The 10059-nt window shown below is 36.4% G+C and overlaps 1 long non-coding RNA gene across 7 annotated transcripts; it reads right to left on the bottom strand.

Annotated features, from left to right (window-relative positions):
- Positions 1–2235: 2235 nt before the first annotated feature.
- On the bottom strand, positions 2236–9578 carry LOC124303015 (uncharacterized). 7 transcript variants are annotated; one of them, XR_006907812.1, is made up of 13 exons: positions 9333–9578; positions 8934–9020; positions 8475–8690; positions 7722–8085; positions 7506–7633; positions 7191–7394; positions 6744–7092; positions 5833–6001; positions 5584–5760; positions 4184–5139; positions 2826–3661; positions 2582–2711; positions 2236–2343 (listed from the first exon to the last, which is right to left on the bottom strand). It is a non-coding gene; the product is annotated as an uncharacterized LOC124303015 (long non-coding RNA). The 7 variants fall into 7 exon arrangements; XR_006907815.1 differs by having other exon boundaries at positions 2236–2398; positions 7857–8085; positions 9333–9575; XR_006907814.1 differs by having other exon boundaries at positions 7857–8085; positions 9389–9574.
- Positions 9579–10059: the final 481 nt, after the last annotated feature.

The raw sequence follows: 10059 nt of genomic DNA on the forward strand, positions 1-10059 counted from the left end.
TTCGGTGCGTGGCAGCCTAGGTGTCACGTCGACGCTCTAACCTAGCAGTGAACCTAGCTGGTATCAAAGAGGATGGGATAGAGTGGAAGCTAAGCGTACCCACCGTCGCGCGCACCGTCTGGTGAGTCGCAGGACAAACCAATTGCATATGTGTGCATCGCGTCATACGTGTGTGAGTCAACACCGGCAATATTTGCAAACAAGACAAGTTGTATCAGAAAAGCTGAAATCGGATATTCATTGTAAAGTTAAGTTCTTTGGTTAAGTTGTTCTAATTGAATATGGTTGTGTACTGCGGTGTGAAAGGGTGCAATAGAAATGCTAGAACCGACCGGGAACATACATTTTTTCGAATAGCAGTGTAAGTAGAATTTGATTACTAGCAAAACAGAACCTAACCTCCTTGATATTTGCCACATACCGTACGAAAAATCCAAAGATAAACATAAATAAATATTTTCTAATTTCAATATTCGATTTTGTTGCCGGCCCGAAAAATGGTTAGAATTTGCAGTTTATTATATTTGTGGATATTTATGTAAAAAATTTTTATCCCCTCATAATTGTATAGATTGTAAGAAATTACTAATTGATGAAAACGATAGTTTAGATGCTGAACATAAATTATATGTTATCATGAAAAATTATGCCGATACGCATGGATTGGTCTATGCAACAAACAACGTTTTCGAAAACATTATTGCATGGGAACGCACGTTCAAAAGTGTGATTCAAAGCATCGTACATTCGAATACTGTCACTCAGGTTCTCTCTCATATATTATTATAGTCGTGCAGAAAGCTCGAATTATGTACAATCGATACTAGTGAAGCATTTTTAAAGTTATTCTTGAGAATACGCTGTCACTGGGAGGCCAGGTTCATTCGCAGAAAGATTAGTGAATCCGGCGGAAAAACAGAAAATAAGCCACCCTTAGCAACTAAAAAAATGCGGAAGTTTGTCGTTACTAAAGTTTAACCAAATGTAAATATAGTTAAATATACTACGTATGTTATTGTGTTATTCAATAATCTTTACTTTCAATAAAGAATACACTTATTACTTGTAATAGTGGATGTTCTATTATTCTTTTGTCCCATATTCATAATCTACGTAGTCTATAAAGTGGTCCGTAACAGTGATTAGCCTATCAATTTCATTCGGATTTCCCGCTGAAATAAAGGGTGGGAGAAGAATAGTTTGTCCTACGACTCAACAGAGGCGCTAGTGGGCCTTATACGAAAAATCACATTGGTGTTTTATGAGACCTTCCGCTCTATCCCATCCTCTTTGGCTGGTATCACAAAAAGCCGAGCGTTGGAGATCTCCCTACTCATCTCTGATCGTCCGGAGCGACGCTGGCGATAAAACCGTGCACTATTAAATCTCGGAGTTTCGCGGACGCCTTTTCTGCCTCTCCGCCTCAGAAATTGGAATCCTGTACTCTAGTCTCCATGCTGTTACTACTTATTTCCTAACCTCAATGTGGCAAAATTCGTGCAGTGTTTATGTTTACATGTGTAAGACTTTTTGTTATTGATGTACAGTGTTAATTAATTTATTATATTTATTAAAATGGGTGTATCAAATTTCGTTGAATAAAAATAAGCTGAAACATTAGGAATCTGTAATCTTTCATTTTCGCGTAATGAATCGAGAGAAGCTCAGGACAATTTTGTCCCCTTATTTTGTGAAAAAAGTTTTGACAATTCTTGAAAATTGTTATTTGGTTAGTTTAATTTAATTTTGTTCAGCCGCAAATGAAAAAAAAACTTTATTATGCTAAATTGCAAAATCGTGCTTGAAAAATGAAATGTAGAAATTTCACATTGTTTTATTCTACCAGATCCATCAATACTACTTTTTTTTAAACTAATTGACTTGATATGAATAATTTTAATTGAAAGGAACAATACAAATCGTGAAATTCGGAATAGTGTAATCCTACACGATTCACAACTCGTTCTGCAAAAATAAAAAAAAAAATCAACGATTGCAAGAAATTTGCGAAGAAAACTCGTAAATAAAATAACAAATGCAATTTTTTTTTTCGCAAACAAAGTTTTATTTATAGGATCGAAAACTGAGTTATGTACGGCTGCATACAGACTTATTCTGCACTATTACCCGTAGAACGGTTTCGATATAATCTGTTCTCTCCATGCACGATTTCCACACCATTTTATCCAACTGGACAGAAGGAGCAAAAGCCAAAGAGGAATTTTTGCTCGTATAAAGTCTAGTTTCTTTATTCAAAGCATTATCCAGATCATCTTTGTCATCCTTATCATCAAGATCCAAATCGTCGAGATTTTGGAAAAGGCTCTCACCAACAACCTAATCCTTTTGAAAATCCCAATAAATCAGTTTTTGGATGGGAAATACGTGTAATCCTTGACTGAACAGTAAAATCAAAGAAATATTTTCTATGTACACTAAAAATAACAAATAAATAACGCAATCGAATGAAAAATGTAGATTTAAAACAAAGTTCCCTTGTTCCCTCCAAATTAGCTTTAAAAAAGCTTACATTTGTATAAAAATTATATCTTCCGCGGTTATGGCAAAACCTGATAAATACCTTAACTCCCAGGACGTAATCGATTTTATATTCAACGGTAATCAGTAAATATCCCATCCAAATCGTCAATCGACATGACCGGTTTGATGAGCATCGCGTATTGAAGGTTAGAATTGAGTTTCAACGGTATCTGATGAAAATAAAAAACAGAAAACAAGATGTAACGATTTTGTGAAGAGGTATATACAATTATGAGCTTTGCTAATAAAATCAATTAATTAGGTCAAGAAAAAAGTCGGTTCACCTTCGAGTATTCACAACGTAGCATCTAAAGCTTCGCGTTCTTGCGGAGTCGTTTCGTTTTTATACGACTCTCATTCTGGTTGGCGTTGTACGATTTGACAAGGAAACAAGCTCTCATAATTATATAAAAGTCAATGATCTTTCTTGTGCAACTCATGTAGTGATCAGCATAACCAACCATTGTAGATTTTGAATTTCCGATGCTCTCTGGAGAATGGTGTGGATCATATCGACGTGTATACCGAATTTACCAGTAACGTCCAATACAGTTGATTCCATGCATTCGGTCAACCGAAACAAGGGCTCACTAGGCCGGATCAACCCTCCAAATTTCTCCAGAAGATTTATGGCTGCATGAGTCGGATCAGTAACTCCTGGTTCACGAGATTTTAAGGAATTTATGCAGTCGCAGCATTTCAGCTTCGTCATCATTGTTGGGGCAACGTAACCAGCTATGTAACATTGTACTTCTGCACTTGTACGTGTGACGTACGTATGGTCGTGCGTGCTGTCCTTCCACGTGCTAAAATCCATCGACAATGGAACCTAGTAATCATGATCCCGCTGGTAAGTTTCCATGGGTGCTTCGTCGGCACGTACTTGTTGTTCCAGCATGTCGTCAATGGTTTGCAACCATTCAGTGCGTGGTTTTGATGCAGCAGCCAACGAACCTGTCGTCTGCATTAGTGTTTCGAGCAGCTCATGTCCTTCGACGTTACTCCCTCTTCGAGGCTTTACTAACGAGTGGCTGCACAACAATCAAAACATTTGAGCGAAGAACTGCGGATCAGGATGGTCATTTCTACCACAGGCTTTGCGCGTCATACTAAAAATCCTCTAAAAACAATAGTACAGTTATGAATCGTATAGAATGAAGTTCAACAGGGTGAAATGCACTAGCGAATCGCAAAATATCCTTTACGAATGACAAAAATACAAATGAACACAGTAACAAGTGCATAAATCATACAATATTTAACTCTAGACTTATACAACGAGGTCAAAAACGATCCCAATTTTTGTAGTAAAACAGTTGTTTCCGGCTTTTCTCCAAAAGTTTGTTCCATTTTGTCGAAGTTCCATTATAAAATGTTTACCAAATCTGACTTTGATATACGCTATTCTTTGCGTTGGTAACAAAGAGAGTGGAGCACAACTAAACATCGGTATCGCATACGAGGAGCATGTTATTTTAAAGAGATGATCGGGGTCGTTTTCCACTTCGTTGTATGTAGGGTTTACGTTCGGAGAAGTAGTTCGTAGGGCTGTAGGCTTCAATTGCAGAAATAAAATAAAGAGTTCATTCAAATAAATATATGGGATTTCAAAAAAGATGAAAAAATAAAATGTATAACCTACTTCCAAAGCGTCTTGGTTTAGTCGTGCGGTCATAAGGTACTCAAAAGTGGATCGTGATGGCAAGGCATCCAAGATTTCGAGGGTAGCTCCCAGGATCACTTTCAAACCTTTCAAGGTACTTGACGATATTGGCAGTTCTTTTAGCGAAGAAACTGATGACTCCCATTCCTTCAAGTACGCGAGGAAGCTTGAAATGGCCTATTTAGTATAGCAGGAATGAATGGAAAAATGATTATTGTGAGGAAGCATTAGGAAGCAGCATAATTAACAAAGTAATTACTACTGCAAGTGTTAAAATAACAGACCCAGTAAATATCGAAAAAAATATAATAATGTGATGAGGTGAGTGTTATACAAATTGGAATGGGAGATTATTGTACAGAAATACATAAAAACAGCATAAAATAAAAATCGATGTTACGCTCCCGGAGCGCAAAAAATCACATGGACACACAGCTGGATAAAAGAGACAAAATAAACATCGATGTAATGCTCCCAGACAAGAAACGAAAAGAACATACGAACACACAGATGGACGAAGAAACGCAATGTATAAATGAATATTATACGCCCGGAGCACATAAAAAAAAATCAGCACCACCAGGTAGGATTACTTCAACCAGGGTTCCAGAGTGAGCAGACATTCATGCAAGGAAAACAAAAAGGTCAAGCCATCAATTCAGGATCATGGATAATGTCATGTCAAGACAGTCCACATCGATCGTCCGAAGGAAGTATTACCGATCTGAAAGATCATTAGATAGTGAGCAGCAATCCTCTAATAAATGAACGAGTTTATCCGAACGACAGTTTATTGAATTGAACAACATAGAAAACAATCTCAGCACAGTCTCCACCATGGTACGAGAACGTATAAATGACGATGATTGGAAATCCAACGTTGAATGTCCAAATTCGTCTTGGGGAACCTCTTAGAAGCTGGCAGTTAAAGATTGCTAGAAGAAATAGTTAAATGTTACTTGGTTTTAATAATACTGATCTTCTAACAAAAGAGTATATTTCGCGAATATTTACGTATTGTGATATAATTTTTGAATTTGCGAGAGATAAATGCTTGAAAAAAATCGTTTCAAACAGACGAATAACGAATTCGAGCCCTATGGTACAGCGATAATAACAGCGGTGTTTCAGCATAAAATTTTTGACACGATGTTCAAAAAGATTGGCAACTCTTTGATGCTCTTTGTGCATTTTCTTAAATTTAATGCACTCAGCACAGTAACTCTTTGCAGATCGTTCGTTGCAACACCCGAATGATTTTCAATAGATCATCAAAATTGTATTCGAAATTATCATTAAAAACTGATTGACGTAAATTGTTACGCGATTTTTCAACGATATATTTGGAAAATAACGATAATGCATTATATGTTATGTACCTTCTTTTGTGGACAGGATTCGGATAGAGGAAGCGCATTGAGAGGCGTTCTGAACATCATCGCCATGATTACATTGTGAACGCGCTCAGAAAAAGCCCTCGTTGGTTTGGAATCTTTCAATTGCGGGCATGTCTGTTCGTAAACTTCCATAGCGGCACGAATTTGTTGCGAGAACAACTGAAATAATTTGATAAACAATTATTACTTAACTTCAATTAAATTGCTCAGGAAACAGCCAAGAGCTTGTACCCAGATGCCTCGAAATGGTTGAAACATAAAGACGAGCGCGTGGTCTGCTCTTGTTGCTTTTTGTTTTCCGGAGTATATTTCCCTAAATCGACGAAACCTCCAAACTCCATTGTCTTCTGGCCAAATGAAATTGCCTCACTCAACTTCATCTCGTCGACTAGGAGGGTACCTAAATATTAATTAGTCCATGTTAATAACACTGACATAATGTTCTTATGTGTTTGTTCATACTGCAAGATTCGGTTGAGATACAATAAAATCGAAGGTGCGCGTCAAGATATTGTTGAAGAGGAAGTATTAAGGGCAAAGGAAAGGAATCTCACTGGTCACTGGAAGAGGTAAGTATCTTGCAGGTGAGTATCAAGCATTACAGTTTTCATTTTTCACGCCCTTTTTCTGATTCTTTTTTTCGTCACATGTTTAATCTATTTTTGTTTCCGTTACTAAATACATTTTTCAATATTTTCAGGTATACTACGCATTTATCGTTGGAATCTCAACGTCAGGGTTCATCAGTACATTGTTTTTCTTTGATTTTTATTTTTCTAATCTGTGTTCGTCCTAAGCTTGATTCATAAGAATCAAATTTATACCAATATACTGCAACAAGAAATAACTGAAACGTTGGCATTTGGAGTATTTCAGCGTCTCGCCAGAAAAACTTTCCATACTACACAGCAATGCGGCAAAGGGAACGATTTATTTAATATTTTTCTTTGCTTGTAAAATTATTTTTCAAGTATTCAATTTTTTTTTTTTACTTCAGGTAATGAACTGATTGACGAGCTAGTCTGTAATGTTAAAAATGTACGATGAAATTTCATTCGAAAGATATTTAAAAACTGGATAAATGTTCAGGGGAAATACATTCTTATTCATTCTAAATATTTTTTGTTAGACATTAAGGATACCTCTTTTAAAAGATTTTTCCATCTGCGATCCTTTTTTCCGTAAGTCTTCGAAGATAGCTTCCTGAAATCCGTACGTCGACGAGCTAATCTTTTGAATATATCTGTTCAACGTTTTGCGGCAGGGAACTGGTAAAATTTGTCGATCCCTTAGATGTTCGTACAGGGCTGCGTTTTTTATCCGCATCAACAAACATTCGTATATCCAGTTGGTTGAGTATCTCTGCCTGTTGGGAGATTTAACTTTGGAGGCCTCCAAGCACGATTTAATCGCTTCTTGTTGCGCATCCGGAAAACCGGAAATATTATTTTCCAACACACTGGAATCTATATTTGCCTTCATCACCTTAATCTGTAAATAAATCAAAATCGCATTAGAGTATTTCAAAGACGTATGCACACATTGTTAATTTTATCCCTTAGATATAGAAATGTCTATGTTCGCATTACCTTCCATTGCGAACAGAGATACTTTCGTCGCTGCAACTGTGCAGTGTATATTTTGACTCCTCATATTTCTTCTGAAGAACAATTTTTTTCTCTATTTGCAATAACTTTTTGCGAAGCCGCTGACAACGGATACACCATAGACGCTGCACCGTATGTTTGTACGATTCAGTATCATCGAGAATTCCCATGCATTCAGGATTGCACCTAAACATAAGAAAGTATTAAAATAATAAAAATCAATAAGCATAACAAAGTTGGTCGATTTATTTTTACTAGTTCGACTGCTACTAATTTGTTAATTGTAAGTAACAATACTTTTCATTTCCAATGTCCGTCCCCCTGCAAACAGACAAGTTTTTCACTGTGTTCATGTAGCTGAGAATGTCGGCCGTAGACTTTATGGTGTCCTTGAAATCGATAATTTTGTTCGAAATACTCTGATTCTGTGAAAATAAATGTCGTTATGGGCAAAATACTCTGCGATTATAAACATGAAATCTAAAATCGAGTCTGGAGGAGTGGTATGATTACGTGTATAGAGATGTTGATGAACAAGAAAGTGCAGCTGGACAGAAAAGTCTAATCGATCGAAATACGTAAATAAAACGTCTGAGCCTTGCTGACTCCAAGCCCATGACTCCGGTGATAAGGCCAAACACAATTCACCTTTCAAATCATGAATTGAGAATGTTGGATTGCCGTTTGCAGTTACATTCTCGTGTGATCTTTTCATGGACCATTCCTTCTAGAATCTCACTAGATTCCATCCCCAGGCTGTTATTGGCAGAACTGTCATTTAAAATGCTCTCCTCCTCACCAACTCGATCGATTGATTCGACCATGCCGTCGTGCTCCATGACACTATCCGCGACAGGAACGTTGTTGTTCTAAAATGCTATGTAATCAAGATTATGCAGATGTTTATAATATTCTTCGGTTACATAATCTGCTATGATGTTTGTAATTTTCTATTATGCTTGAAATTCTCACCAAAACTATTTGGTTGGAAATTTTATGACCATACATCCTTTATATCATACTTAGATGATTTAATACCACAAACAGTAAAATAATCTTCAGAAAAGTCCCTCGTATAAAAAAAAACAATACTCACATATATGTTTGTGGAATAATAAAATAGGAGGAAATATGACTGTATGTGTTTGGAACACAGTATCAATTGTACTTATCCTGCGACTCTACCAAATTTATGAATTATTTAACTTCATTTGTACTTTTTTTAATTCACTTCGGTCCATGCAAATAAAATTGTCTGGTACTTACTTCGCTTCGTTCCGTAGGTTGAACGAGCAGCATTCGTACAGCTTTAGTTTCTAAAGACCAATGGTCGCGAGATACACAGCTGATTGTATCATCGAACAATTTAATCGTCTCGCTCTTCCGAATGTATTTGTCTGCAAAGTGCAGCTGACAAATGTGCTGCGTTTTTATAAGATCGTATTTCAAAGCATTTTTCCATACTTCGAGTCGATGGTCACTCTACATTTACAAAGGTAATCTTCATTTTACTTGCTCAGTACAACTTATTTGTAGTTATACCCAACAATTCTTATCTTTTTTCATTTTTATTGCAATTTTTTCATAGTTTAGGTTATATCGTAACATTCTTTTATCTAAAATTCAAATAAATTTGTCCCTTTTGTAATAGTTGCAGCTATTACAATTTCATATGAAAATTGAAATAGTTGCAACTAAATAGAGGTTTAAAATTGATTTTTTCACCTTAGGTACGGCAAACAGAGAAATGGGCCGCAGCGATCTTGATATTTCCCGCTGTCGCATCCTGGTACACCACAAGTCTTCGGCATTCTAGAAACACCAAAAACAAATTAAAAAAAAACCTTTCATCATTTTGGCGAGGATTACATACATTTAGATAATAAGGTAAAAAAACGAAAATTATGGACAGCCATATATGGGTCCTCTTATTTTTCTTTCGTATTTTTTATGCTTATTGCACGCCGCTTTGAACAACGAAGAAACAATTAGGGGATTTTTGTTAAATCCATTTCAAATAGCCCTTATGCGCACATACATTCAACAGGTATTTTCCGGGCTACTGAATGGTCCGTTTACTTACCTCTTACAGAAAAAAATGTATAAATAAATGATTGAAATTACCTTACTCAGAGAAGAAAACGTTGAATCGTACGATGAAAAATCGAAATTAAACTTACCCTAGTCTCCATGCAAGCACTGATAAAACAAAAATAGTCACTTTTCATTCTACTGCGCAAGCACGGATGGGTGGGATGGGTGACCGATGCCATCGGTCACTTAATATATATTTACGATCTTTTTGACCCATGCGATGCTAGTGGCAGAGCGGAGAACTAATTAAAGGACGGGTTTTTGAGGACCACCAAAGAGGATGGGATAGAGCGGAAGGTCTCATAAAACACCAATGTGATTTTTCGTATAAGGCCCACTAGCGCCTCTGTTGAGTCGTAGGACGAACTATTCTTCCCCCACCCTTTATTTCAGCGGGAAATCCGAATGAAATTGATAGGCTACTCACTGTTACGGACCACTTTATAGACTACGTAGATTATGAATATGGGACAAAAGAATAATAGAACATCCACTATTACAAGTAATAAGTGTATTCTTTATTGAAAGTAAAGATTATTGAATAACACAATAACATACGTAGTATATTTAACTATATTTACATTTGGTTAAACTTTAGTAACGACAAACTTCCGCATTTTTTTAGTTGCTAAGGGTGGCTTATTTTCTGTTTTTCCGCCGGATTCACTAATCTTTCTGCGAATGAACCTGGCCTCCCAGTGACAGCGTATTCTCAAGAATAACTTTAAAAATGCTTCACTAGTATCGATTGTACATA

The sequence above is a fragment of the Neodiprion virginianus genome, chromosome 4, assembly GCF_021901495.1.
Source record: "Neodiprion virginianus isolate iyNeoVirg1 chromosome 4, iyNeoVirg1.1, whole genome shotgun sequence".
Lineage (NCBI taxonomy): Eukaryota > Metazoa > Arthropoda > Insecta > Hymenoptera > Diprionidae > Neodiprion > Neodiprion virginianus.